The sequence below is a fragment of the Bubalus kerabau genome, chromosome 2 (genome assembly GCF_029407905.1).
Source record: "Bubalus kerabau isolate K-KA32 ecotype Philippines breed swamp buffalo chromosome 2, PCC_UOA_SB_1v2, whole genome shotgun sequence".
Classification (NCBI taxonomy): Eukaryota; Metazoa; Chordata; class Mammalia; order Artiodactyla; family Bovidae; genus Bubalus; species Bubalus kerabau.
In genome coordinates, this window is record NC_073625.1 from 98,707,691 (window position 1) to 98,732,186 (window position 24,496).

Here is a 24,496-nt window from a genome sequence, read left to right on the forward strand (position 1 = left end):
TCCTTCATAGTCCAACTCTCACATCCATACATGACCACAGGAAAAACCATAGCCTTGACTAGACGGACCTTTGTTGGCAAAGTAATGTCTCTGCTTTTGAATATGCTATTTAGGTTGGTCATAACTTTCCTTCCAAGGAGTAAGCGTCTTTTAATTTCATGGCTGCAGTCACCATCTGCAGTAATTTTGCAGCCCCCCAAAATAAAGTCTGACACTGTTTCCACTGTTTCCCCATCTATTTCCCATGAAGTGATGGGACCAGATGCCATGATCTTCGTTTTCTGAATGTTGAGCTTTAAGCCAACTTTTTCACTCTCCACTTTCACTTTCATCAAGAGGCTTTTGAGTTCCTCTTCACTTTCTGCCATAAGGGTGGTGTCATCTGCGTATCTGAGGTTATTGATATTTCTCCCAGCAGTCTTGATTCCAGCTTGTGTTTCTAAGGAGAGACTTTTATACCATTTATTTAATCAGTTTTTGGAATTGTATGCTTCCTTCGTAACAACATAAGCATTTAATTTGAAAGTATTCATGTGTCCCTTTAATTTTCTTCAGAGATCTGGATTTCTTCTTTCATCCATACCCTTGTTCTAAAAAATGTGGATAAATGAATAGTATCTTGTGAGAAGCCATGTAACACCTTTTAATATTTTATTCTTCTGGTTATTATTTTCTTCTGTAGCATTGGGTGACAACTGAATTATCTACATCTAGTTAGGATTACTCAAATGAATCATTACACGTTTTTGATATTTAATGTATAAGAGCGAGTTCTTCCATGTTGTAGTAGCTGAAAAAAAATTTTAGCTAACACATAAAATGACTAACAGTATTGATCAAGCAATAAGCTAGTAAGTGATACCCAGTTTCCGAAGTATGTTGTAGCCTACTGATTGTAAAGAAATATATTGTCATAATACACAAGGGAGTAGGAAATTATCTCTTAGTTGAGTGTGATTTAGTATTACCTTATGAAGCACTTGAGAAACTAAATGAATGTGTCTCACATAGAAACTGAAATAGCTTAATTAAAAAAAATTATAATTTAGATATATGTCTGTATTAATGATGACCCTATGTGCGAGACAGCAAAAGAGACACAGACTTTTGGACTCTGTGGGAGAAGGCGAGCGTGGAATGATTTGAGAGAATAGCATTGAAACATGTATAGTACTATATGTGAAATAGATCGCCAGCCCAGGTTTGATGGATGAGCAGGGCACTCAGGGCCATTGCACTGGGATGACCCTGAGAGATGGGATGGGGAGAGAGGTGGGAGGGGGTTTCGAGATGGGGAACACATGTATTCCCATGGCTGATTCATGTCAATGTATGGCAAAAACCACTACAATATTGTAAAGTAATTAGCCTCCAATTAAAATAAATAAACTAATTAAAAAATAAATAAATTGGAAACATTAAAAATAGAAAAATTCACAAACAATTATAATTTAGGTATATGTCTATATTTGCAGTCTTAATATAAAGTTTTGTTTAATTTGTACACTTGATTTCAATCCTCTTTTATTTCATCATATGTAGTTAGAAAGTAATTTATAACAGCTTTTCTCTATTTGTATGTGTTCCCCCACCCCTTAATAAAAGAACTATCTTGGCTTCACTCATCTTTAAAAGATAAAATATAAGCATCTGAACCATAGCTTAATTGTGGTTAAGCTTTAACTGGTTTGGTTGAACCAGTCATTTCAAATAACTTGACTTTAGTCAGGATTTCATTTTAATTCCATGTTTTTCCAGAGGATTTGCCTGTAACTCTATACCTGAATTTAGTCAGCAAACTAAGAAGTAATTGCCTGTAATTCTTTGTCTCTGTAACTTTGGCCTCAGAATTCCCATTGAGTAATTTTAGTAATCATCTTTTTGTTAAATTAAAGTTGACAATAAATACTTTAGGTCTTTTTTTCCTCAGTAGTGTTAGTCCAGGGATGTTTAATCATTTTCCTGATTTTGATTGGTTGGCTGTTAATACATCTTATTTAGGGATGATTTTGCTAAAGGAGACTTAAGTGTCAGTGTAGTTGGAAAGGGCTTCCTGACTCACCATTTTAATCACTTTGCTATGGGTCCTTCACAGAATCCTGCTGCATCACAGAAGTTGGAAGTTCTGATGTTCCATTGACATCACAATGGAAAGTCTTGACTTGACCGGTAAGAGCAGCCCCATGGTGCATCTTACTTACTTACTTGGAAGCAGTGAAGCAGTCAAGAGCTATGTGGTATCAGAGCTGGTCTCAACTTTTTCTCATCTGATGGATTCACCTTCCGTATTGATCAGGGAAGTGTGATGATTTTGTATTTTTACTTGTCAATTTTATTAGTATTTTAAAAGTGACATGTAGTCTCTATTATCAAGTAAGTTAAATTTTCCTTTAAAGTAATTAATTTTTTAAAATTAACTATTTCAGAATCCCTGGCTTGTTTCTCCAATGTAATGGGCTATTGGTAAAAAGTCAATTTATTGAAGTCCCCAGTTATCTAGAGAATACATGTCTTAGTAAATATTACATTGGTTTGTTCCCTCAAAGCTTTTTGTATTGCCTTTGGCATTAAATGAAAAGTGAATCAGTATCAAAAAGCATTATGGGAGCTTAAAAAAAAACTATTAAAAATAATAGAAGCAGGTGTAGCAGTACCATAAAACTATTTTGAATATGAAAACCACACAATGAAGAAAAAGTTGAGATTTTAAAATATATGCATGTGGCAAATTATATCAAACTTTGAAACTCACATACTATAATTCTGTCCTTTTGTACATAAGTTGTATTCAAAACTGCTTTCTTTGGAATATTTTAGGATTAATTTTAATAATGATTACTTAAATGCATAGAGTTTTCTCAGTCTGGGAATACAAACGTGTGATTGGTTTACTGATGTTTGAATACTTTATGGTGAACTGATGATTTATAAGACCAAGGAATATGACATAAAATGAACAAAAATAGTAAATATTGCTTAGTTGCAATTTTCAGAACATGCACTTATTCTTCAAATTTTCAATTCATGGTAAACTTAAATCTTTTTTCTCTTCTTAAGTATTTTTGATAACCTGTTAGGTCTGTCTAGAAAATCTGTATTTTTTTGTTTTAGTAAATATATGACTGAATGTTGCTTTTATGATTTTATGATATGATAAGGCCTCTGAACCATTCTTCTGAATGTTACAGTCTAGGATTGTTTGCATTGTAAAAATAAATGCCATTAACTTGTAAGTGTGTTTACTTGGATATTGAAACACCAACAAAATCTTATTGCCAGTGAGAAGACTGAGATTTAGTTATTTCTCTTCCTTTCTGTACTATCCTTTAAGGCATAATAAGTCAGAAATACAAATTCTGGATTTATGAATGGCAGTTAGGATACCATTGACTGTGGTTTTACTGGGTCAGCAGAATAGACTACAGAAAATTTGAATATCTATTCTGTAATTTCAAATATGTTCTCAATTACTAATTCTAATAGTGAGATTTAAAGAAAATTAAATTTGTGGCAATATTCTGAGTTTTCTAAATATGAATATATATATATAGAAAATAAAGCAGGACCTTTTATATTACTTATTCAGAGAACTAAATCATTAATATGCCATTGTATGGGCAGTCTTGACTTAAGTATCCATCTGATCTTTGATCTCTGAATGTTAATTAGATTACATCAGTAAAGTATTTTTATTGATTGTAAACAGATACTGACAGAAAATGCTGATAAAATTTAAGAAAACTGACACTTTATACTTCTAGTATACATATATGTTCATCATAAGTACAGCATTAACTAGTAGAAAATATGCCATTCAAAATCAAGAGTAATTTAGGAAACAAATCTTGGAAAATGTTACCTAGCAAAATGGTTCCCAGGGTTCAATAAATCTGGGAAATAATGCTGTTTTAGTCAGCTTAGGGAAAGCTTTGTTTAATTAAACAGAGTCCCTAAATCTTAGTGTTTTATAGCAATAAAAGTTTCTTTATCACTCATGTTCGTGTTCCTGATGAATCTGTTGCCACTCTGCTCCATGTCCTCTTCATTCCTGGACCAGAGCTGAAGGACAGCCTCTCTGGGATGCACAAGTCTTGTGGCAGAAGGAGTCAGGCATTCTGGGCTCTTTAAATTGCTGTTTAGAGGCCGTGTATGTCACTACCTCTTAACATTTCATTGGCTAAAGCATGTCACATGGCCAGCTCATGTCATGGATAGGAGTGGCTTCTTAAGAGGAGTGGTGTAGGGGAATGCTGATAGGGAGGCACAATGCCTATTTTAAGGGTAATATTTGGATAATCCTATCTCGGGCTTTTCTAGACAGACAGAATGCACCTTGTATGTTAAGCTTCCAGAAGTCCTGTAAAAATTAATCTGTTCAACGTGGAAAATTATTTGTGAAACTTCTATGTGATACATGGAACATATTGAACTTTGAAACCTATCTGTGAACAAGTTTTAGGGAATGAGGAGTTCATTCATTTCAAGAGTTTCCATAAGTTTTGAACGTTATCACTTTTACACTATGCAATAAGTGGAAATACACCCTATATTAAGCTTACATTCTTGTTTTATAAGTTGGCTTTAAAATGAAAGAAAATTACTTCATACTGGACCCTCGGTGGTTTGAATACAGTTTGAGAAGGGAAATAATGATCCTCATAATAAATTCTTCCCTATATTTACTGGGTTTCAGGAATTTTGACAGATATCCAATTGGATATAGAGGAAGAGCATAAGAGAATGGGTAGGGTTTTTTTTTTTTTTTTTTAACCAGTAGTAGCATACTTATTTTACCATGTAATGGTAATCAAGTGCTTCTACTTAAAGTCAATTTCAGGAATGATTCTGGAGAGAAAGAATACACATACTATAAGGTTTTCTAATGTACACGAGTTTTCTAATGTACCCCGAGGTTGTATTCACTATACAGTGATTGCGTTACTCTGTCCTATACTTTGTAGAAAATTGATAGTCATAATGAACTCCTCAGCTAGTGTTATGATTAATCTCACAAGTTTTATAAAATGTTGCGACCACATCTGTGTGAATTAAGATGATTTAAATATTGAGGATTATACTATAAGCAGTGCTTTGTTTGTAAGTTTATAGTTCTTTAAGATTGGGGAAAGGAACACTCTTAGAAATCTGTGAATTCAGAGAAACTTAGGCATAAATCTTAATTCTGGAGCTTTTAAGTTGAAAGAATTTGGGTGATTATTTAACCTCTGTGAAATTTTGTTTTCTCATCTTAGTATTGGATAATGATCTCTACCTCATGGAGTGCTGATAATGAAATGAGGGAATTAAGTTGAGTGCCTGATACAGTGCCTGGCACATGGGATGCTCTCATGAAATGGTAGTTAAGAAACGTGATCACAGTTCAATAATCATGGATGCACTATAATATACTGTTATTACAGTATATGTATGTATAAACTATGTTTGCATATTTATATTTAAACACACACTTCCAAGAGTTTTAAAAAATTGTCCTTAATCTATAAGTATCCTACAGATTTATTGAAAAATAAAAGTGGCTTTATCCTCATCTGAAAAGGTGAATCCTGTGGAAGTACTAGTCACCCTGTGAACTAATAAATCAGTTCTTGCCACTGAGAACATAGAAGTCCTAACAGAGTGATTGCCAAATGTGGATGTATGGCCTCGCCTCTGAATTTTAAGATTGGCATCAAAGAAAAACAATTTTTTATAATCTCACATGGTATAAGAACAAGAGAGAGTGCCACAGAAATTTTCTTCAGCATGTAGAGCAAATGCTGTTTGGTTTCAAAAGAGTCAGCATTTCTACTTCAAGATTTCTATGCTGCTGTTTCCCAGTGAAGCTGAAATTATTTAAATTCCTTCGATGACTTCTCTGTTGGCATTGTCCCCTCACACTCAGAATCAGGACAGCAGAGGATATCTCTTAGGGATCAAAGCTTTATGTTATTTCTAAATGATAATTTAATTTGGAATAACACAGAGATACATATAAGTAATTTGGGGTAAATTATTTTTCAAATTGTCCCGTCTTTCTCTTTATAAATGAATCATCATTGTAACAACTACCAGCTGGATCATTGATAGAGTGAAACTATTTCAAAAATAGAATATTTTCATTTTTAGAGACTATATAATCTGCTTGAGCAGCTGTAACAAAATACCACAGACTGGGCGACTTAAACAATAGATTTTTTTTTACAGTTCTGAAGGCTTATAGTCCATGGTCAAGGTGCTGACAGGTTCTGTTTCTGGTATGGTTTCTCTTCCTGGCTTTTGGACAGTTGCCTTCTTGCTGTGCTCTCACATGACCTTTTCTCTGTGCCTGTGAAGAAAGTGTGCTCTGGCCTCTTCCCCCTTCTTATAAGGACACCAGTTCTATCAGATAATGGCCCCACCCTACTGACCTTACTTAACTTTTACCTACTTCTAGGGTCTGTTTCCAAGTACAATTGCACTGGGTTTTGAGGTTTCATTATACAAATTTGAGGGCAGCCAATTCAGTTCGTACCAGAGGTGTTTGTTTTTTCTGTGCCAAAGAGAGAAGAGAATGTTAAAAAAAAATTCTGTGTTATTTAATCTATAAACAAGAAGATCCGGTTTACTGTATCATCTAAGATTCTAAAAATTACCTTTGAATCTTTGGAATGGGAGACATTTGAAATTACTAAATTCATATTTCTTCCACTTTGAAGTCACTGTGCATTAAAAAAGAATGTCTTTCAAGGGAAGGAATCAAATCAAAGAACATGAAAATCAGAGTGTTTTGTATGATGGAGGAATAGCATCATTGTAAAAATTGATTTCCATGTGTATTCATTGTTGACTTGATATGGAATGTATTTGAAAATTAGGTCAAAGAAGAAGACATTTAACTTTTTGAGATACATGTTTCTGCTTACTATAATCAAGCCAATTCATATATTTCATGGCTATATTCTTTTACTTTATTTAGCAGGAAAATAGCATAGTCTTAAAGGTTCTGGAAAACAGAAAGAAAATATTCTGCATTTGAAATAAAGCCAGCAAAAGCCACAACAGAGTCCTAAATCTCCTATTCTCACTGTTAATTTTCCTGCCTCCCTCTCTTTCTTTTTTTTAATCTCCTTTTTTCATCCTCTTCCTTTTCCTCCTTTCCTCTGATATTAGCTCTTAGGTTAGGTAATCATTGAATTTCTCAAGTAATAGTCTAAATGCAATTCTTTGAACATCTCTGTAGTACCTCTTTCTAGTACATAGGAGGAACTTTCAGTTGATGAGTGTTTGGGATTAGTAATCATATTGATGAAGGCTCAATTTAACTCTTAGTTCTACTTTTGAACTTAAAAAAAAAAGAGTGCTCTGTGTCACTAGAATAATTTGAGTGTCTTATGATTTGATGCCTATCTGAACAGAGAAAATATACCATAAGGAAACAAACCTTTGAGACTCTCTTTGTATAATAATAACTTTAAATTGATTCACCTTGTGTGTTTACAGACTAGAAGATAAGCTCTTCAGGACTGATATACTTTTGTGGATTGCAGTTAATTGGTTGAAAGTTATTATTTACTTTTGATTTTGATTTCCCTCTAAAGCTATATACAGATGACTCAAACTTAAGCCTTATATGTAATAAATTTTGGCACTATATTTCTTTTGCATAGGCTCAGTCTACTGATTATTAAATTTACTAGTTAAGGACAATACAAATAAATTGAGACATGACCACTTCATCCATTATTACTACTCTGAAAGGTAGATAAATTATTTTTATACTGAAGTCCATATTCCCTTTGATCTCTATTACAGAGAATTGTGTTTCTCCAGGAAAATAAATGAATCTTGCTGTTGTTGTTCAGTTGCTCGGTCACGTCCGACTCTTTGCATCCTCTGTGGTCCCCTTCTCCTGCCTTCAGTCTTTCCCAGCATCAGGGTCTTTTCCCAGGAGTTGGCGCTTCACATCAGATGGCCAAAGTATTGGAGCTTCAGCTTCAGCAGCACTCCTTCCAATGAATATTCAGGGTTGATTTCCTTTAGGATTGACTGGTTTGATCTCCTTGCTGTCCAAGGGACTCTCAAAAGTCTTGTCCAGCACTTCAGTTCAAAAGCATCATCTCTTTGGCGCTCAGCCTTCTTAATGGTCCAGCTCTTACATCCTGTGTGACTACTGGAAAAACCATAGCTTTGACTAGACGGACCTTTGTTGGCAAAGTAATATCTCTGCTTTTTAATACGCTGTCTAGTTTATCATAGCTTTTCTTCCAAGGAGAAAGCATCTTTTAATTTCATGGCTGCAGTCACCATCTGCAGTGATTTTAGAGCCCAAGAAAATAAAGTCTATCACTATTTCCACTTTTTCCCCATCTATTTGCCATGAAGTGATGGGGCCAGATGCCATGATCTTAGTTTTTTGAATGTTGAGTTTTAAGCCAGCTTTTTCACTCTCTTTCACCTTCATCAAGAGACTCTTTCGTTCTCTTGGCTTTCTACCATTAGAATGATGTCATCTGCATGTCTAAGGTTATTGATATTTCTCCTGGCAATCTTGATTCCAGCTTGTGATTCATCCAGACTAGAATTTTGCATGATGTACTCTGCATATAAGTTAAGTAAGCAGGGTGACAATATGCAGCCTGATGTACTCCTTTCTGAATTTTGAACCAGTGTGTTGGTCCAGGTCCAGTTCTAACTGTTGCTTCTTGACCTGCATACACATTTCTCAGACAGCAAGTCAAGTAGTCTGGTATTCCTGTCTCTTTTAAGAATTTTCCACAGTTTGTTGTAATCCATACTGTCAAAAGGTTTTAGTGTAGTCATGTTTTTCTAGATCTAAATGGATCTAATGGGGTGAAATTTCTCATAACATTGCTCTCAGAATTTCCATGCATATTAATGTAAAATACATATTTACTGAGTATTCTGTGCATACACAGATAAGTGTAAATATATATGAGTGAATACATGTAATTTTTTCAGGTAACTTCTTCAGGAAACTTAAAGCCTTAAGTTTACATTAGAGGGTCTGTTTTGTTTTGGGCTGTATCCCCCAAACCTAGGAATGGTTTCCAGCACATGGAACTTGCTTAGTAAATATTTGGTGAATTAGTAATACAAGAGTTCACATTTTATTAATTGTATATTCCATTGATATTGATATTAATAAGCATCCCCAGGTCTACTTGGAGATAGTTATTCTTCCAAGTGTTAGTTCAGGGGGAGGAGTGTTCCTCATAAATAAGTCTTTAAGTTGCAGTTAGTCCTATAATCAATAAATGTTAGTGAGCTTAAGAACTTAAAATGAGCAGCAGAATAATTTCTGGGTACCTGTTGTATTGTTCATAGGGTACATTGAGTCAGCAAGAGTTTATTAAGACTTGTAAGCCTTCTGCCAAGTACTTTCCTAACACTATACCAGTGACCTTTTGAGTGGAGTGCATGTGAAGGTTCTGAGATACAAGGAAGGCAAATTGGTTCCGGCTGGGTCACAAGAGATGCTGTATGGTACTTGTATTTAGTTAATATGTAATAGAAAGGTTGACTTAAGTCCACATTTAGATGTTTTATTCTGGGGGGGGGGGTACTATTTTTAGGATATTTCTATATTCAAATTTATAAAGATGTTAGAGAAGAACATTGTGTTTTGGTTTGTGTGTATATGTGTATGTGTGTTTTGATTTTATAAACTTTTGTAATCTGCTTGATTTTCAGTTGTTCTGCCTCTGACATGGTTATATTGCTGTTCTTAAAAAGCAGATGAGTTATGTAGTTATTTCAGTGTTTCCTTAACATTTATTGTAAGGCCATTTATTATCAAGTGTCTCTTTGAGGCAAAAGTATTCCACTTCAGGAATGTAATGTTTTAAGCTGTTGAGTTACCACAGGCATAAACGGTGTACAGGTTTCTGGAAAGGTCAGTTAGATGGGGAGGAACTGGCTTCTGAACAAGGCTTAAATAATAAGATGCCATTTAACTGGTGAACACAGTCCCAAGCATTTTCAGTTATGCCATACTGCTACTGCTGCTAAGTCACTTCAGTCATGTCTGACTCTGTGCGACCCCATAGACAGCAGCCCACCAGGCTCCGCCGTCCCTGGGATTCTCCAGGCAAGAACACTGGAACGGGTTTGCCATTTCCTTCTCCAATGCATGAAAGTGAAAAGGGAAAGTGAAGTCGCTCAGTCGTGTCCCACTCCTAGCGACCCCATGGACTGCAGCCTACCAGGCTTCTCCGTCCATGGGATTTTCCAGGCAAGAGTACTGGAGTGGGGTGCCATTGCCTTGTCCAGTTATGCCATACTAATTACTAAATTAGAGAGAATGAAACCCGCAAAATGTGAGATGTATCCATGTGCAGAGAAGGGTAAGCCCTCAGGCACCACCCAGATGGCCCGAACTGATTCTCTGAATCATGCGCTTAATATAGTTTGTGAATACCTGCTGTGCTTTCAGTATTGTTAGAGATGCCTGTTCATCAAATAGGGGTATTATATAAAGAGACAATAGAGGAAAGTGTGAGATTAGCAGCCAGTGTCCATCCCCTGTTTACATACAAACCTCTTCCTCTGTCAGTCATTTTGTTCTGCCATTTGCTGACACTTACAGCTCATCTCTTGGGCTTCCCTGGTGTCTCCGCAGTATAGAATCAGCCTGCAATGCAGGTTCAATCCCTGGGCTGGGAAGATCCCCTGGAGGAGGGCATGGCAACCCACTACCCACTCCAGTATTCTTGCCTGGAGAATCCCATGGACAGAGGAGCCTGGCCTACTACAGTCCATGGGGTTGCAAAGAGCCAGACATAACTAAAGCGACTTAGCACTCACACACACACAGCTCATCTTTCAGTCCATTTAGTAACATAAATACTTAAAGGAATGATAGTTTTCAGGTTTGAAAGTTTTTCCTGTTAAGATAATGGGTATTGGTTTTCTTTATTGCTGACATAACATAAATCTATCTTGTTGATGGTAAAGGTGTGCCAGTTATGTTTCTCTTTATTAATTTTGAACTAATCATCAGTCATAGAATTTTTTTAACCCATTATTCCTTTTATAATAAAATATTTCATGCGTTAGAATTTATAATGTGCCTGTGGAAAAAAAATATTTTAGAACTTTTACTTCCCATTGCTTATAAAGATTCTTGCTGCCAGGTTGTCAACTGCCTAATACTCATTCTTGCTTCCTGGAGATTAATATGACAGGTAGGATAGGTAGAAACTTAAAGATTCCCTTATAGAAGACAAATTTAAATGGATCACTTTTTTCAGCTGTAATTTGGCCTCGGAAGCATGGGCTCTGGAGTCAGATGGACTGTACACAAGACTAAATTCAGCTCAGTTGATTACTGATTGTACTGTGGGAAAGTTACTTCTCTTCATCTGTGAAACGGGGTGAATATGGTCCGTGTAAGGTTCTTACGAAGATTAAAAGTGCTGGAGGTACACTGCCAAACCCGGAACAGGGCAGGGCTGCTAAGAAATGTGCTTGTTCTCACAATGGACAGTAGGTCAAAGTGATATTTGACTTTTTTTACTGCTTTAACTGTTACTTGAAATGGAATTTCAAGCATGTTATTATCTCTATTCACAGCGAGAGAAATGTCTTCACTGCGTTGCACTTTATTATATGAAGTCTTTATTGAGTATAGGATTGGTTTTAAGTCATTAAAGAATAACATTTACTCTTTGTATTGTTAAATACCTTAAAATATCTCCTATACCATCATAATAGATGTTTATTTTTACTTTGCCCAATTTAATTTTGCAGTTTTATTAAAGTGTAATCAAAGCTCAAGTATATGAAAGTATTAGGAGATAAGTCATCTATCATTCAGTGAGGTATAGTTATTTTAAGAATATTATCCCCTCATGCAGTGTTGGTATTAACAAAATTATCACCTCAAACAAAAAGTAAATTATTTAAGTGTAAAAGTACATTTTTATAATCTACACAATTTTCTTCAAAGATTATAATTATTTTAATAAAACAAAGAGCTGTATTATGAATTCTTAATGAAATTTTAAGTATGAGAGCTATTTTTGTAAATTTATTATTGCAACCTAGCTAAAAAATTAAAAAAATTCTAAACAGCTGTCACCTTATTATGCCCTTATTCTACTAGTTTATCCATAAACTAGAGAAGCAAGATTCTCCTTCATTTTAGGTCATTGGCTTAGCATTTCACAATTAATTGATCCAAGACAAGAAAGTATTTTTATTTCTAGTAATTTTCATGAGCGTGAAGCATTACAGTTTTGTTCTTTGTCCCTAGTAACTTTTATTTATTTATTTTTATTATCTCTATAATTAGTATATCTCAACTGATTTTGAAGATAATTTAGGACTATCTATGAAAATACTTTGGTTCCTTCAAAAAGCTTCTCTGTAAGTTAACATGTTTGTATTAGGATATTTGTGTGGTCTTTTTTATAGCAATTTTACCCTTTCCTAGTCAAATAGGTGCATTTTCTAAACATAACTATGGATTTTATAGACTTGAATTATGTACTTTTTCAACTATTAGTATACTGTATATCATTCTAAACTTTTCTGGCTCCCATATAAGAATGAAGAGTGTTTGCACTCTTTTTCTAGCTCTTGTATTCCTTTTTTAGAACCTGAACTGCCTATAGTAATCTCACCAGAAAAATTGTTTTACTTAAAAGGTAAAAGTAGCATACTTTCTGTTCCTCTTATTTATCTGATAAATACTTACTGGAACTACTATGTTCCAAGTGTTACACATTGTGAAGGTCACATTATGATAATAGAAGGTAAACTAATTTAGGTAGAATATAGATAGATAAATAAACCTCACTAAGAGTTCTGAGTGGAGAAGGCAATGGCACACCACTCCAGTATTCTTGCCTGGGAAATCCCATGGACAGAGGAGTCTGGTGGGCTGCAGTCCATGGGGTCGCTAAGAGTCGGACATGACTGAGCGACTTCACGTTCACTTTTCACTTCCATGCATTGGAGAAGGAAATGGCAACCCGCTCCAGTGTTCTTGCCTGGAGAATCCCAGGGATGGGAGAGCCTGGTGGGCTGCCGTCTATGGGGTCGCACAGAGTCAGACACGACTGAAGCGACTTAGCAGCAGCAGCAAGAGTTCTGAGGAAGATCTTAAATTCCCGGTAGGATATCAGGGAAGACAACACAGAGGAATAAATATAGAATCTGGACAAGGGGAATGCAGGCATACCTCAGTTTATTGTACTTTTCAGATACTGCATTTTTTGCAAATTGAAGGTGAGACAGCCTTGTGTTGAGTAACGTTACCACCATCTTTTTTTTTTTTTTCCCAACAGCTGTCACTTTATATCTGTCTGTCACATTTTGGTAATTCTTGCAATGTTTTAAACTTTTCCATTTTATTGTATTCATAATGATCAGTGATCTTTAATGTTACTATTACAGAAAATTATGTCTTACTGAAGGCTCAGAGATTGGTTAGCATTTTTAAGCAATAAAGTATTTTTTAATTAAGGCATGTACCTTTTTTAGGGATAATGCTATTGCACACTTACTAGACTATACTATAGTGTAAACATACTTTTCTATGCACTGGGAAACCGAAGAATTTGTGCAACTTGCTTTATTATGACATTTTCTGTATTCGGGAAGACTGGATCCAAATCCACAGTATCTTCAAGGTATGCCCTAGACACCTTTTGCTATTTGAATGGAATGTTTGTAAGGGTAAAATGGGAAATTGTCGTCCAGAGCTAGATGTAAGAGGGTCTTGAATGTCAGGGTGAATTTACTTTTTTTCTTTTCTTTTTCTTAAGGCAGATAAACCACTGAAAAATTCTGAGCAGACAATATAAATGAGATGGATTGAAAGGGAAAAGAAATAGGCATTGGAAAGTTTGGTTTGAGGGGCTTTAGCATATCCCAGGCAAAAAGAAATTTGTTTTTCTAATAGAGTTTGAGAGTTGTAAATAGGATCATTGTAGGATGATGTAGGAGACATGAAGGTTTATACCCTGTCTTGATGTGTCTTAAAATATTTTGGATTGAGGTATCCAACTCACCAAATCAAATAAGTCTTTTCCCATTTTGCAAGCAAAAATTAATAGATACTCACTTTTAATGATTGCTTTAATGAAGATTTTCTCAAATGTCTGATGCCTGCCACTATTGATGTGTGTGTGTTTCTGTCTGTTTTTAGTGACTGTAAATTTAGTTTTCACTCTTAAGAATTTCTCAAAGAATACAAACCCTGTCTTGTCACTTGAACCAAACTACTAATGTGCAGAATTTAGCACCAGATTGAACTTGGGGTGTAGAGGAGTCATAAGAGGGAAGGAAAGCAGTGGGGCTTGTTGAAAAGGAAGTCAGAGATAGGTTTTTAATATAAGTTGTAGATGTTTAGACAATACTACTACTGGAGGTAGAGAGATAATAATAGAAACTGATTTGTGGGAGGGGATGGGATGGAATGGATTTGAAACACAAAGAGAATATCTGTGATTATGTATAGGATGTGTTTATGAGTTTGTTATGAGTTTGGAAGAGATTCCAGCTGAAGATAGGTATAACTTAAGAGAGAGGTCGTAAAGCTGAAACTTTGAAAACTGGTGAAAGTAGAAAATAAGGCTAAGACAGATCCTTTGAAAACACCTACTTACTTGTTAAGAAAAGTGTAAAGGAAAGAAAAACAATCAGGTCTGTGGTGGGAAAAGCAATAGAGTATAGTGCTAAAGAAGATGGGCGTTTTCAAGAAAGAAATGCTGCTGCTGCTGCTGCTGCTGCTAAGTCGCTTCAGTCGTGTCCAACTCTGTGCGGCCCCATAGACGGCAGCCCACCAGGCTCCCCCGTCCCTGGGATTCTCCAGGCAAGAGTAATGGAGTGGGTTGCCATTTCCTTCTCCAGTGCATGAAAGTGAAAAGTCAAAGTAAAGTCGCTCAGTCGTGTCCGACTCCTATCGACCCCATGGGCTGCAGCCCACCAGGCTCATTTTTGATGCATTTATTGCCTTCTCCATAATAAATGCTATTTCCTGTCAAAAAAAAAAAAGGTGTTTGGGTTAGGTGTTCCATGGGTCCTTTGGAGAAAGTAGTTTTAAAATTAATTTTATTTTTAAAGTATAGTTGATTCACAGCGTTTATTATACAGCGAATGATTTAATATTTTTTTACATTGGGCTTCCCCAGTGGCTCAAAGAACCTGCTTGCCAGTCCAGGAGACTCAAGAGACTTGAGTTTGATCCCTGTGTCCGGGTAGATCCCCTAAAGAAGGAAGTGGCAACCTTATCCAGTATTCTTGCCTGGAAAATTCCATGGACAGAAGAGCCTGGCAGTCCATGGGATTGCAAAGACGCAGACACGACTGAGAGCACATGCACACATTTTATAGATTATGCTCTATTTGAATTTTTCTTAAAATATTGGCTATGTCCTCAGTGCTGTACAATATATTACTGTAGCTTATTTATTTTATACATAATATTTGTACCTACCTTTCTTGCCATTTCCCTTTTCCCTCTCCCTGTTGGTAACCGCTGCTGCTGCTAAGTCGCTTCAGTCGTGTCTGACTCTGTGCTACCCCGTAGACGGCAGCCCACCAGGCTCCCCCGTGCCTGGGATTCTCCAGGCAAGAACACTGGAGCGGGTTGCCATTTCCTTCTCCAATGCATGAAAGGGAAAAGGTAAAGTGAAGTCGCTCAGTCCTGTCCGACTCTTCTCGACCCCATGGCCTGCAGCCCACCAGGCTCCTCGGTCCATGGGATTTTCTAGGCAAGAGTACTGGAGTGGGGTGCCATTGCCTTCTCCGTGGTAACCGTTAGTTTTCTGTATCTATGTTTCTGTTTTATTACATTCATTTGTTTGCTTTATTTTTTAGATTCCACATAAGTGATAATAATATTTATCTTTCTCTGATTTATTTCACTAAGCATTCTACTATCTAGGTCCATCTGTGTTATTATTATTGTCAGAATTTCATTCTTTTTTTATGGCTGAATAATATTCCGTGTGTGTGTATGTGTGTTTGCACACATACTATATATACCTCATCTTTATTCATTTCATCTGTTCATGGATACTTGGGTTGCTTTGTTATCTTAGCTCTTGTAAATAATGCTGCTATGAATATTGGGGCGCAAGTATCTTTTCAAATTAGTGTTTTTATTTGGGGGAGATATATACTCAGAAGAGGAATTGCTGGGGCATACGGTCATTCTATTTTTAGTTTTTTGAGGAACCCTCATGCTGTTCCCTGTAGTGGCTGCACCAATTTACACTCCCACGAACAGTGTACCAGGGTTCCCTTTTCTCTATATCCTCGCCAACGTTTGTTATTTGTGGACTTTTTTGGTGATAGCCATTCTCACATGGTTTTGATTTAAATTTGGAGAAGCAGTTTTTGCAGAGTAGTCAAGGCAGAAAGTATTTATATATGTTTCAAATATTCCCCCTCTCATTTCCACTTTCTTGCTTTGATTTTTAGATGAAACTATGTTGAGCCAGTCTTCGTGGAAGGATATAAACTGACTTACAGAACCACTCCCTGGGAACATAGAGCTCATCTTCTATAAATATAGTTTTATATTCTTTTCTTTAAATGTGTTACCTAAAATACTTCAGATCAGATGCTAATATCATTTCCTTAGATACACTAAGTGTTACTTTCTTTAATATATCATCATCAGACATACTTCCTAAATGCCTCATCCTTAGGGGCTTACATTTATTATGTAATTGGAATTATAGAAGGATGATAAATGAATTCCTTGTCATTGCCAGTTCTTCTTTTACAAGAAGTACAGTTTTACTTTTAAAAAAGCTTTCTGTTTTTATAAAGATCTCATAGAAAGCTTTTTGGATTAGTAGGGCCCCCTGCATATGAGATTTCTAGGTGAGAATCAAATACATAGTTACTTTTGTTTCCATCTGCAGAGAATAGTTGTAAGGATATAAAAGACTCAACCTAAGAGCAGTAATAATGATTATAATTTTAAAGAACTGTAGTAGTTATTCTTTGCATTTTATGCACTAATTTCTCTTTTTATGTAGAAGTGTGTGTGTTTAATCGTCACAGTGGCCCCATAGATGCAGATATCTTTACTCTCTTTCCATTTATGAGAAAACTGATGCTCAGAACATTTAAATAAATTGTGTGAGCTTTTTGACCAATTGAAAATAGAGCCAGGATTCAGGTCAGCTCTTTCTGACTTTCAAAGACCATGTTCTCTACATGGCCCATGCAGTTTACAGATGTATTTGAAATTTGAATTTTAACACCCTTGGTGGCAACAGCTCACTCCAATTTGGGTGCCCAGTGCCTCATTACTTTCTTCCTTTTTTCTTCCAACTTGGGATGACTAGATAATTTTCATTTGCTTAAACGTATTGTTATTCTATACTGCTGATTGTCAGGCAATCTTCTGCATATTTAATTCCCTTATTTATTCTTCACATCAGTTATATTTCTCCTTCAACATTTTATTTTGAAACTTGAGACAAATAGCATATGTTTGTATTCACCACCTAGATTCTGCCATTAACATTTTACTTATTACTTATTTTATTACATTATCTATAATCTGTGTATCCATAAGTTCATTTTTCATGCATTTAAAAAGTAAAGACATCACTGCAAATATCCTAAATACTTCAGTATATATATTATTGACTATAGCTCAGCATTTATGTACAACTTTTTTCTTTTGATGTAAAATTTACATTCACTGAAATGCATAAATCTTAAATATACATTTTCTGGATTTGATAAACTCATATACTTAACTGTGTAACTCATATACCTTTGAAGACATAAAATATTACTACTGATAGGTGTCTCTCTTTATTCCCATTTTGTGCCTGAGGAAACTGAAACACAGTGAAATTAAATAATCTGCCTGAGGTCACACTGCTAATTGAAATAGAGCTGGAATTCAGGCTCTGGGAATCTGCTTTTAGGGTTTGTGCTCCTGACAGCACCCTCAGTCTGCACATGTCCAGGTATCCTTTTACATTCACATGTACAAATGTCATATTAATTTATAACATAAGAGTGTAGACACAGAAGTAGTATGTTTGGGATTAGTGAGAGTAGAAATGCTGTTCTGGAAATGCCTTACATCCTTGCAAGAGTATATATGGCAAGAGAAACTAAGAAGGAAAGAAGAACCTTCGTCAAAATACCATGGTGAATCTCTGTGTAACGATTGTGTCTCAGCCGGCATCCTTGACTGATGTTTCCAGGTATAAAGTGACAGTCTCTTAATGACGACACTGAGGTTCAGGAAAATCCTAAACTGCCACTTGGACAGTTAAAGGTAAATAATGTTCAGTGCATTTTTGTATTAAGTATATTTTTGCTCTACTATGATAATTAGAAAATTGTTCATCTGTGTATGGTATATGTAGTGCCACTTGCCTTGATGTCTCAGGCTCAAATAATAGAATTAACCAATTTAGGATTTATAGTTATGAAATTTGTAAAGCCTTTAGCAAAGAAACTGAATGGAATTCTTTGGCCTTTCCAAATTTCATAAAAATATGCATAAATATTGAAATAAATGATACTTATTTTTTGTAGTTCTTAGGTGTACTATTCCTATGAGAAGAAATTGTATTTTTCCTGAATTGTGTTCATATCAGAAGCCATATATTAAAATTGACCAGTTTCTTTTGTTCCTTTATTCAATTATGAAAAGGTATTGTCATATATATTTTTAAAAATCCTAAGTATTGTTCAAAAAGCAAAGACAAAAAACCAGAAAACATGTAGTTAACAAAACCTAGCCTGTCACTAGAGGGCAGAACAGTACTATACTTGATTTGACAATTTTAAAAATTGCTGAACATGGAAAAATGTTGATGTACGATTGAATAGAAGTCTCTTTTATTTTTATGTCTTGCTGTGAAATCCATTAACATACTTATTTCACTTGTATCAAAGGAGCTTTGCTGATAATTACAGAAAATTGATTACAATTGATTGCTTGCAAAAAGGCATCATTATTTAGGAGAGCATCAGTATATCTCAAGAGAAAATGCAATGCTTACCAAGAGGTGCTTTAAATTATTTCTATTATATATACTACTCTGAAGTAGAGTTGCCGTATAGACTTTTAGGTGTGGCATCATGAGAGAACATGTTTGAGACAGATTTACTAGTATTTAGATTTAAGAACTCATTGAAATATAGAACTTTTGATCTTTCAGTTGAAATGTGTTGAATAATTAAGATTTTGAAATTATAGTTGTAAAAGCAATGAACTAACTCTAGCCCCTTTTTTAAAATGTTAAAATTTTGTCAGTGCCTGTTCACATAGTTTTATTTCTGTTTGAAAATTTCTATTGTTCTGATATAGTTTCATTTTGCTTTATTTTTTCTGATAGACTTTTTAAATAATTCAAGCTCTAAAATTATTCTAGTGAGCAACCTCAGCAGTTCATTGTCTGAACGCATAGTTTTATCTTAAAAGTGTGTAGTTTGAATTTTATTCTGTAAAAACAGTTTGGATTTATAAATGATTCATTTGTAGTAGAGAATATAGGATGTCAGTAAAAGCCCTAGTGTTTGGAATTAGAAGATTTGTGGCCCCAGTTACCGTAATGTTCTTACTTGTGGCCTTGGGCAAGTCACATTACCTCTCTGAAGTAACCATTGTCTAAGTTGAAGAATTGGAAAAATATTTCCATATTTACTGCTAGCTTAATTTGAGAATTGTGTTTTTATTTGTGTAGATGTGTCTCCAAAGATGCTACTGTGTAAGGATGAATTTTAATAAAGATAAATAAGCTCAGAAAAAGCTTAGAAATAACTTTGAAGTGGTCAATTATATCATAAATTTAGTAACATAAAGGTGCTTACTACAGGAGTAAATGAAACAAAAAATGTGGTTTCCAACTTGAAACCCAAGTTCAAATTACTGACCTCCGCCCTGTCTCTGAGTATGTCTGACTGCTTAATCTTTCTATAACTGCTGACTATGTGGCTCCTCTCACTCTGTTCTATCCTCTTGTTTATTTCCATGTTCCCTCTCTCTGTGTTTCTCCTGACTGTCTTTGGTCTCTCTCTGTGTTTTTCTTATCCCAGGCACCCTCAGGAAGACCCCAAGCCTCTAACAGTACCTGGTATCATCTCCAGCATGTTTGTAGATGTGGAGGATTCACTGGCTTTTTGAGACATACCAGAGGCGAATTGTTCCACTGTAGTAAGTCAATCAGCATTTATTAAGTGACTACTGTTTACAGAGCACAGTTGATGGTGCTTTGGGTAAAGAAGAATGAGTTAGGGCATAGCTCTGAGGAAATAATCTTGTAAACACTTCTCAGTGGCTCTTGCAGGCTAGATACATGCAAATAAAAACAACAATGAAGTAAAAAGCTGACAAATAATTATATAAGTGAGTTGTGTTGTTAGAAAACCAGGTGGTATCAATCAGGTTTCCTGCATGAGTTTAAAATTAGGTTTTGAAATATCATTGGAAAAAAGATTGAGGAAAAAGAGGGTAGAAGTGAGTAATTTCTGTGGGACTTGGCAAGCCTGTTTCCTTGCTTGAGTGAGTCCCAAGGGTAGTGAAAGGAGTTTCAGCCTACCGACAGCTAACCTTCCTTAAACTTCCAGTCTTAGAGAAGTCAGGGTATGAAAAGAAGTACAGCTAAATTGGGACTTTCCATAAACATACGTGGTATCTGTTACCAGCTTTAGAATTTAGAGAGTTTAATGGTAAATTGTGATTATGAAGTAATAATGAGGTACTGTGACATAAAGTTAATACAAACTATTAGAATATGGTCTAGGGATGCATTATAAATGCTAAGACGTATGAAAATAGTAAACTGCAGTGTAACAAGACAGTTTCGTGTTTGTGTTGGAAATTTACTTGTGCTGTTTGTTGTATTTTAGATAGTCCTACGTACAGACACCCTGGCTTTCACAGTTGAATACGGTTTGAATCTCGCCTCTGCTCGCTGTTTAATGTTGGGCAATCTATGAAACCAATATCTCAGTTTCCTTCTATGTTAATTAAGGGTAAAATATTTACCTGAGAGTTGTTGTGTGAGTTAAAAGAGGTAATTTTTTAAAGTCCTGAATATGTGCTAGGTACTTGCGGCTTCTTAAAAAGTACCTTTTAAGATAGTTTGTTAAATATAGTATTAATTTTCTGAGTGCTTTTTAAAAATAGGAGTAACTCCATAGTATTTAGAAAGTGCTATACATGCAAGGGTTATTTATTACATGTGAATAAGATACAAATAACATTACCTTGAATAACTGAGTACTTACCACTAACTTAGGAAACAGAGCTATGCCTGGCCCAGATTCCATCAACTCTCTTTAACCACCACCACAGTGCTGAGTGTTGAGTTTATTACTTCCTTATTTTTCTGTATAGTTTTTTTCATATTTTATATATCCCCTACATTGTTTTGCTTCTTTTTGAAATTTATATTAAATAATATGTTTTCTTTTGCAATACCTATCTTGCCACTCAACATGTTTGAGAGAATCACCCTTCTTGTAATTCATTTATGATCACAGTTATATTTTGTTGTATGAAAGTTCCACATTTTCATTACTTATCTAGTATTTATTCCATAATAAATAATAATTCCATTATTTATCCACTTTCTTTTGATGGTTACTTAGATTGTTTCCAGTTTATATTATGAGAGAAAAAATTGCAAATGAAAAAGTCTTGAGAGTCCTGTTTTTGCTTCTTAACACATATATTTCTCTAGGATATATGTTCATAGGTATAAATGCAGAATCAACCCACCCTGAAACTCTATAGGATCGTGGCAAATGGATTTCTACAGAACTTATTACATTTTATCCTCCCTCTAGCTGAGTTTAAGTGTTTTCATTGTGTATTTCCTGTATTGTTGTTGTTTAGTCACTGAGTCCTGTCTGACTTTGCAACCCATGGACTGTAGCCTATCAGGCTCCTCTGTCCATGGAATTTCCCAGGCAAGAGTACTGGACTGGATTGCTGTTTCCTTCTACAGGGTATTGTCCCAGCCCAAAGATCCATCTCACGGCCCACAGATCGATCTCACTTCTCCTGCATGCAGGCAGATTCTCTACCACTGAGCCACCAGGGAAGTCCATTATCTCCTATGTAGTTCTTTAAAATCACTAAATTTTTGTTTAAAGAATTTTGTAACTTGTCCAGAACACCATTTTAACAATAATCCTGATGACTTTTTAAAAAATTAGTTTTATCCTCTGCATCAGCTGCTTTTATTTCTCTTAGTTTTCCAATTGTCACTTACACCTTTTCTCAAACCCAGTCAAGTCCAGACATCCTGGAATAGCTGGGTGTGTTTACCAGCTAAGTTCTTTCTCCTAGGAAAGCTATGTCAAAATAATGTAATGTTCTTTTATATTAGATGAAAATTACCAGCTATTCCTGACAAAAATTTTTAAAAATAGCTTCAGCAGGGAAATGTACACATCTTTTACTGATTATTTTTTCCTTAATTTGAGTTGAGATAGAACAAGAATGACCCATGGAGGACTGTTCACAACCTGTGATTTGTTCTGTGTTGCAAAAGTCCCAAAAGCTTGAGTAAGAGACAACTTGCATTTGCTAATCTTTCCCTCTTTCTCTCCTTTACCTACTTCTGTAGTTCTCAGCCATTGGTTCTTTTGGTATCTGATTATACTTGCACAGTCCATTCCAATTTTCATATCATAGTTCCTCCTAATTTTGTGCTTGGTGGTCCATGATTTTAGTTTGACTGACTTCACTGTTTTGCCTGTTGTCAAGCTTGGTACTGTGATCTGCTACATTTATTTCCCAAGGTTTTCCAGGGCAGATTCCCAGGTTCCAGTCTAGTGCCTAGTTCTTGTTATTCAACAGATGTTTATTGAATGAAGAAAGGAAAAATGTAAATGAAGTAAGGACTGAAATGCCTTTTCTCTGCTCAGCAGTAATAATTACCCTAAAAGCAACAGGCAAAAATCATGCATACTGTCAACAGTTCTGCATATGGATAGCTTTGTAAACCATAAGTAGTCATTTCTTCTTGAGCTTCACTCTGTTTTTCTGTTTTTGCAAAATGAGAGTGGTAGAACAGTGATCTGTAAGAATCCTTTTGACTCCAAACTTTTTTTTTTTTTCTCTCCAAACTTTTTGTATTCTGTCTCCAACTGAAATGAAATACATTGATAGTTTCTCTTGGGATTTCTGGACACCACTACCAAAGCCTGAATCCACCTACCTTACCAGGCATTAGACTCACCTGTGTACAGCAACCTGCCGGTTACTGTCTCTGGTAACCATAGCAAGTGGAGCATACATCAAACTTCCCTCCTTGTTGTTTGGTTTGATTTGTCCCAGAGAAAGATTACATTTATCTTTCTTTTAGAAAGTGTAATGAATGCCTTTGGCTTCCCACTTTCTTTTACCAGACAGCCCAGGTGTTCAGTGCAAAGCTTTGAGTCCTGGCCTCTTGCTTCTCCTCCTCTTCCCCTAGCCCCATAGCTGTGACTGAGCAGAGTGTCCTCTCGTATCTTCTGTTACTTGATATTACAATTTAACCTCATGTGTTTTCTCATACGCCAGCTGCCATCTTTGAGTCAGTGTTGGTTTTAACTGTCGGATCCTTCCTTGATGTCGATGGACCTGTATTCACCTGATATTGGCGGCTAGTTGCCTGTTCCTTTCTCCCGTGGTTTCTTTGCTAGGAACTTCTCAACCCAAAGTTAATGGGAGTGAGACCTGGAGTCCCTCCCTCGTTGCCTTTGGTCCATCTTCCCATAGTTGTTGAAGGGACTCTCACTCTAAGATGGATTTGTGCTCAGACCCCTTTTAAGGAATTATCTGACTCTTCAGATTTTCACATGATTGCTGTTTCCTGCATCTGTTAGTTGTCCAGAGTTCCGTTTTGTGAGTACCACTGAACTGCATGGATCAGAGGCAGAGAGCAGACTACATGGGGCAACGGGCACAAACTGTCTTAACTTTCTGTGAATTGTAAATGCTGCCCAGTCACTCCAGAGGATCTTGGCCAGAGAGCCATTTGACCATTAATCAAGGCTAAGGAGACTTTGATCTTGTAAAAAATCTAATCTTGTCATGATTTTACAGATCTGCTTTGTGAAAAATCTCATGTGAGTCAGGCAGATTTTAGGCTAAGAAGAGAGTTAGGCAAGAGAAAAGTTTTCTAACTAAAAAAATGAAAGAGGGAAAAGATTTTTAAATGAGGATTTATTTTTAATAACATTAACTTAATTCTAAATCGAATAAATAAATAATCTTTTTTTTTTATGTTAAAAACTCATTTAAAGACATTGATCAAAGTAGTTAACTTTCAGTCTTACCTCCAGCCTCAACACATATACAACACTGGAGATTTCCCAGGTAGCGCTAGTGGTAAAGAACCTGTCTGCCAATGCAGGAGACCTAAAAGACATGGATTTGATCCCTAGGTTGGGAAGATCCCCTGGAGGAGGAAATGGCAACCCACTCCAGTATTCTTGCCTGGAGAATCCCATGGACAGGGGAGCCTGGGGGGCTACAGCCCATAGGGTCTCAAAGAGTTGGGCATGA

The 24,496-nt window shown here is 35.7% G+C and overlaps 1 protein-coding gene across 24 annotated transcripts in view; it reads left to right on the plus strand.

Moving 5' to 3' along the window:
- The window catches only part of BBX (BBX high mobility group box domain containing), a 295,437-nt gene that overhangs the window by 130,353 nt on the left and 140,588 nt on the right, over positions 1-24,496 (plus strand). For 14 of the 24 annotated variants that reach the window (XM_055568067.1, XM_055568045.1, XM_055568064.1 and 11 more), the window contains one exon: positions 2,096-2,169. The exons of 1 other annotated variant lie outside the window; for it this stretch is intronic. The gene's annotated coding sequence lies outside the window, so the exon portion shown is untranslated. Of the gene's footprint in view, positions 1-2,095; positions 2,170-17,809; positions 17,946-18,075; positions 18,263-20,031; positions 20,150-24,496 lie in introns of all 24 variants that reach the window. 9 more of the 24 variants (XM_055568048.1, XM_055568060.1, XM_055568062.1 and 6 more) reach the window with 5 other exon arrangements.